Consider the following 7,254-nt stretch of genomic DNA (forward strand, 5'->3'; position numbering starts at 1 on the left):
TTCGATGTACAAGAAAATAGCTTATTACTGCAGTTTTTAGGGTGGGGCTTTGATTGCTTTGATATGTATTATGAGTCAAGTCATAGATACATAATCTTTTGTAACCAATTAAAAATGTTGTTTTAGGGCATGTTTTATAGACGCTGTTGTAGAAAACACACACAGACGCTATCTAACTTTTCACGTTTAATTAGCCAATCAGGTTACTTATTATGCCGTATTGTATTACGTTCGGTATTAAAAGTGCTTAACCTTACTCGGTCCGGGGTTTTTCGAACATACTATGACTGGGGGGTGTCCAAATTATGCAAAATGAATCTACCTAATAGAACAAAGTTGAGTTGCAAGTTTCAAGTTGTAAGGATAATCCTAACAGAAGTTATTAAATTTTCTCCATTTCAAGGATTTCATAGAGATTTCTAGGGGTAGTTTCGAGTAATGGCCAATATCAAAGCCTCTGAAAGGTATGGGACCTAAAAATTTGGCATTTAGGTGTCTAATAGATAAATATTGAAACTCAGTAAGGTTCATAGCCATATAACATAGCAATAAGGAGTTATTAAAAAAATCCGTCAAGGGGGGCGGAATCCCCCCTCTCCTCCCCCCCGGGCCGAATAAGGTTAAGATGAAGTGGAAATGGCTAGCAGAATGTTTTCCTTACTGTACTATTCCTGCCCACTCTCTTTTGCAGAAAATTTTTCTTGTAGTAGAAAATATACGTTCAAAGACCCTCCCATTCCTTCTGCTTTATATAAAGAATTGAATATAAGAAAAAATTTATAAGTAAACATCAATGAAAGTTCAATAATGCAAAGACTTGACTGCAGTTTTAAGGGGTAATCACATTCGTCATTATTATACGAAGAATGTGTCCAACTGTCTGCGACAGGCAAAATGGATGTGTACATTAACCTTCAATCTAGCCGAAAAAAGTATGTCTCATTTGGCAACTGCCTAGATGTTACGGCACAACTATAATGCATTAATGCATTCAATGAGAACACAGAAGTCATTTCATTGCACTTTTAAGTTTGCCGCCTGTGGTTGCCACAAACAATGGTTTTGCTTTATATGTGGTGTGGATTAAAAAAAATTTAACAGAATTAGCCGTCTCATTCTATAGGATTATAACTATTTAATCACGTAACATAATAGTACAGATCAGCAGATAGCAGAGATCAACCGCGCTAGTTTCTATGATTCATTAGTACCTGACAGTGTGATTTCTTTTTTTTTATCTGACTTTTTTTTGGCCCATATCGATTTAAACAAACTTTCGTGAAATTTAAACGCTGTCAAACCTCCAAATAAGATCCAAGTTTTAAATAATTGATTTAAACATATAGCGGTACGATGAAATAGAACAATTTATACTGGACCAATAGTATCTGAAAACGAAGTATGCTACGAAACATGGAAGCAATACCTTTAAAAAGTTTTGTCAAAGCAACATAATGGCCATAAAAATAGTGATTTCCTCAATCGGTTGTTTACATGGACCGAACGCAGTGAGGTCTATGACGTCAAAAGCTCGGTCGCTATTTTCCCGTAGCACCCCGCTAAACGGTTTATAAGCCATTAATAGACCATTTACCCGGTGCTACGTGGGCTAAAAGCAACCTCGGTTGTTTGCATTCACAACCTCGGTTTTGTAGCGCCCAGCTAATCGATTTATAAGCCATTAATTAAACAGCTTTAAGAATAAAAAGCATAAACATTGTATGTTTCAGACAGCTCTGCATGTTTAACCCTTATCGGAGATATCCAAAATGGTGCTAGTGCATGTTTCTACACTTGTCCATTTACGGAGGAGTCTTTTGGTTTAATAGTTTTCCATTTCCTTGGAATGAAAAATTTAATTGTGCACTTACTGTTGAATTCAATGTTATTTATCAGTGTAATTATCACGTCTCCAGCAAAATTCTTGCCATTCGCCAATAAATTTTCACGCAAAAGGTAATCATGGATGCCACTTTCTCTGTATTTGCCTTACAAAATTTAGCATTCAAACATTAGAAACAATAGTTATTATAGATCTAGCTACTTCAAGCATGCAAGACACATTTTGCAACATAAAGTTGCGGGCGTGTGATATTTTTTATCCGTAATGATTTTGTTCGATATCGTTAGTACCATATTACCCAGCTATAGAATTTTTCGTTAGAACTGAAGAAGCTAAAACATTACTTTGGCTTTTTGAAGGTAGCTAGTTAATTAAAGTCGAATTAATTCTGATATATTATCTGATATATCACAAAAATCATATTTTCGACTAGTTTAAAACTTTTAACTTTTTTTGTAGGCAGGTGAAGCCCCGGACCAGTTAACCAACACCCGAAATCAGAGCCGAGACTTGATACCCTGATATCTATACCTGATACCCGATAGCTACCTTGTTTTTTTTTTATTTTATTTTACTTATCTTAACGGGGAAGGCAATATCAACGCTCAAGTTCTGCTATTATAACTTATTGAAACCCGTTTGCCAAAGAGTAGAAAACACTCCTACTTTAGCATGGTCGTTGGATCGCCTTAAGCAAATTCCCTAACAGGTGATTGCAGTGAATTTGAAATAATGACTATAAGCTTTCTATTTTGGTATTAAAAACAGGTTTATTGGTAAACTTTTTTAAGAGACTTAAGTTTTATAGACTGATTAAAGTTTACAACGATGTATTTCAGCCCTTAAAAGTAGTACCTGTTCCTACATTTTAGCGATGTGAATGTTGTTACAATGTAAAATTAAAGGAAACGGACCTGTGCAAGCTCGGATACATTTTGCCGGCAAATTCGCCACCAAATATTGGCTTATTTGGTCTAGCTATCAGATTGTTCATCCACATCGAAGAATTTAATATTCGAAAAAACGAACGAGAATAATTACGTAGGTGGATATTTATCATTGCGCCCTTGTGTCCATTTTTTTCTGAGAATGTCTTCGATCAGGTCTCCGATCATGACGGGCGAGTATAATCGGTGTAAATTAAATTGGAATTAAACAACCACTTTGCGCATCACCAGCTTACTTCTTGGCAGTGATGGGGATGACGTTAACAGACATTTCAGATCCCGTAAAAGGGTTAAAACAGCGGAACGTAAACTTTGGAATAAGATAAATGTAAACGTTTCAAATGTGTAAAATTCCTTAATATACGCATAAAAGAAGGCTAAAAATAACTTTGGAACTGTTGACAAGGATATTTAAGCAAACAAAAATAGTTTTTTTTTATCTCGTATCGACTCCGAAAAGCTAGTATATACTTTTTGCTGCTTGTTGATTTGTGTTTGCTGCCACAAATTGTTTAGCCTGGTTTCCACTGGTGACATAAACATAAACATAAGCAACATGCGCATGCGCAGTATATAAATAAGTAAAGTATTATAAGCATAAAGATGAGAGGGGACTTTTGGGCTCTTTTATCATTGCTATTGTTAAAGAAAAGGTTAAAAATGAGTAATAAAACACATTATTCAGAGACTTGTTAAAAAAATCGCTCAAAATTTTCTGTAAATTTATGAGTTCTCTTTAGCTAATTGCGAATGTTATCTTAAAAGGCAGTTTTGATATTTTTTCGTAGAATCACTTTCTAATCAATTCACGATATTTAATTTCATAAATACACGAGGATTTATTTAGAATTATTTAACGACTTGTTAAAGTTCTTGATTATTTCGTGAGAAAGAGGAATGGCTATACGTTTAAGCTTCCGTTCTTCTAGTTTCCATGGCAGAAAGCATCCTGCAAGCATAACAGACACATACAAATATTAAAAAGTTTTGATATCTTATTCACATTGTTCTTTAGCTTATGTTGATAAAGTTCACACGGGGATTTTCTTATACTTGTGCTTGTATTGATATGCTTATGGAACCAGTGGGAACCAGGATTTATTGAAGGAAACCCATAATCACATTAATTTAGTTATTGGTTACTTTTATGAAGAAAATACATAATGGGAGTCATGTTTCATCTAAGCTAGCCTGCTAGTTGTCTCTATTTATAGGGTTTTGTACATGGACGTGGTAGAGTTGAAGATTTTTATTGAATATAACTTCGAAAAGACAGCTTTTTCTCAACTATTTTCCCTTTTTTTTAACAGGAAGTTTTACTAATCACACGATTTAAGGTTTTGTGCAAAAAAATGGCTATTTTTAAAAGTAGGACATATTTCACATTATGCGCTTCTATTACCAGAGAAAACTTTTAACCAAGAGAGAACTGAAATTTTCTGAATTAATGTTAAGCAAAAGATTAATTACGCGTCTTAATTTTTTTACAGATGCATTACAAAAAACTGTTTAGTCGACCCATGCATAATTTTGAGAATATTTGAAGACATGGCCCCTTTGAAGTTCTCTACATTTGCTGTTTGGTCTTTTCATCTTCTCGGAAAGTTCGAACTCGAAATGCTGTTGTAACTGAAATCTTTTCGGCTTCTAATTATTTTTACAAACACAGGGTCGGATGGAGGTATAAGCAAGATAAGCGCGCGCTTACTTTCAAAAACGCAGAGAAAAAGCCCGCACGCGTTTCCCGTGTGTAGTTTTCCTTGTATTTTTTAAGAAGTCTGGTAAGGAAGTTGTGTTTTTGCTTATTGCGCTTATTCACTCTCCCAAACAAAGTAGATAGTAACTCCTCTGAGCAAGCGAAACGAAAAGACTTTGCTTTCTCGCTTATTTAAGAATAAGCAAGTAAGCGTGTCAAAGTTGATATATTTGCTTTTTTGCATGGAGAGAATGCGGTGATGAAAAACTACTTTGCTATCGCGTATAAGCAAATAAGCAAAAAAAAAGGCAAGGTAGACAGAATTTCTCAACCGTAGCAAAATGAATGCAAACAGTCCACGTTGTTCGTGGTTATAACCAATCAGCCAAAGATGGACGGTAGAGGTAGTGTGATACTTTTAGGTTTCTGGATGTCTTTTTTACTATTTCTTATAAATTTCAAGTACTCAGTGTGTAATAGTGTGTATAGTTTATTCCCTAAGCTAAAATATCAGAATTTTTTTTTGGCTTGAGAAGATTATGTTAAAAGGTTTCTCTCTGCAAAAATATCTATATAGCTATATAGCTATAGTGAATGAGATACTTCTTTATTATTCACTATAGTAGTTGAGAATGTGTGTACACTAAGTTTTTTCACTGATCCTGTTCTGTATGAAACTTCTGGGGCTATATTTTTTTAACAAAATGAGTTTGTAGCTACTGCTTTATTTTCTATACTCAAACCTCCCCACCACACAAATAAATAAATCAAGAGAAAAATACACTCAAAATAATTCTGAAGTGTTCATGTTCATGTGGTGCTTCATTTGTTATTTTATACCTAGCAAGATACACTGGTGGTTGGATTTTGAGAGAATATTGAGCCAGTATGATGAGTGGAAACAGAGCTTAAGGATGGAAAACGATGGAAAACGTATCCATCCATTTTCAAGCCAAGTCATCGTAGTGGTGCCCTCTGCCAAGACTACTTGACATATGTGATATAGCTATAACAATATGGATAGAAAAAATCTTACCAATCTTACTAATATTTTTTTTTTTTAATCCTCTTTGTGGCGCCGTAGATTAGTGGTTATAGCTCTCGTACTCTGTGCGGGAGACCGGGGTTCGATTCCTCTTGACGGCGATTCAACATGGGCGAGTGAATGTTACCATAGCCCGGGTTAACCCAAGGTTAAGTGTAAAGAATTTCTGGAATTGTTTGTGAGTGATATTCCAGCCCTTAGTAACATATGTCCAGTTAGATATGTGGGGGATATTTTGGAAAAACTATCAAGGTGCTCTACCAACAGATATCACCTCTTTACTTAAAACCACAAATAGGTACACATTTCCATCAATCCGTGAAGTTTTAGAATTTTGGCTACAATTCCTGTAACCTCATGCACTTGTGAGAAAAGTATCTCTGGAATAAGGCGTCCAAAGACTCAGATGCGAAACATGATGTCGGAAGAAAGGTTAAGCAGCCTAGCACTTATCATGTTTAACAGGTCAATCACTGTGATCTCTGATGAAATGATAGATGAGTTTGCTGAACAGAATAAGAGATAAAGGCTTTTTGAAATACATATACTTGCTGATTGATTTATACATAGTTTACATGTTTTATATATTTTAGCTGTATATTTTTTTATGTATATTGTCACTTATTGTACTTTTTAACGCTGGAAAAAGCCTGAACAAGGCGATAAATTTTGTTACTATTAGGTCCGCCCATTTGGCGTATTTTAACGCGCATTCTGGGCGGTTATCTCCCAAAAAATTTTTTTGCTTAGTTACATAAAAATCCTGGATCCGACCCTGAAACATACAAAGCTTTTAGAGTAAAACATTAACAAATGAGGACCAGTAGTATGCTTAACTGGCTATGCAAGGTTGTATGAGATCTATGGAGATAACAGGCCTCAGACGTTGTGATGTATCAATTTTTTATTCCTACATGAATCTATTTTTAAAGAAAAATATAAAACGGACGTGTACAGGGAAGGAAATTGGGTTTTTATTAGTAAGACTGGCAATAAATCTTGCCCAGTTAAGAATCTAAGTAACTATTCAGAACTTGCAAAGTTAAAAGGTCGAGAGATCAGAGGAATTTATTTGCGGAGCAATGAGTCACAGGATCTTTAAGAAAAGGAAAGAGTTTATCATGCGCAAGAATTAGAGAAATACTCTTAGCAGAGTTGGCTAGTATAGCTAGAGTAGAGATGGAATATAATCAGGATTTTTTCGTCACGCTGCATTGCACAAAAGTGCGCTGATCATCAGCATAAATCCACTGTTCATCAACGCATGCGCTATAACATCATACGCAAATGGGGTAAAATCCCTAAGCGGTGCTGAGTCATGCATATCAAGGTTGAGTCACTATCATACAAAAATGAGTAGGGGAATTCCCAACCCGCTCTGTAATCTTCGAACTTTGTTGAAATCTGTATATAATAAAGAGTTGGTTTAAGAATGCAATCAGCAAACTATATAGCACCGTGTCGGCACCAGTAGCGGCAACTTGCGACGCTCTTGCCGTTCGATTACAGAATGTGAGGGATACCGTTGCCTTCTACTATAACAAGGCAAGGGAACAAATTTCGGAAGGGACAACGCTTCACGACGAGATCGAACAGGAGGCAACCCGCGATTGTATTCTGTAGATATCATGAACGGGACGTAACGGGTATCAGATCTCACGTGTACAAGGAAACCCACAAGTGCAAGACCATTCTAGAGTATGATGCAAACATGCTCTACCCG

The sequence above is a fragment of the Hydractinia symbiolongicarpus genome, chromosome 1 (genome assembly GCF_029227915.1).
Source record: "Hydractinia symbiolongicarpus strain clone_291-10 chromosome 1, HSymV2.1, whole genome shotgun sequence".
In the NCBI taxonomy this organism is placed as follows: Eukaryota; Metazoa; Cnidaria; class Hydrozoa; order Anthoathecata; family Hydractiniidae; genus Hydractinia; species Hydractinia symbiolongicarpus.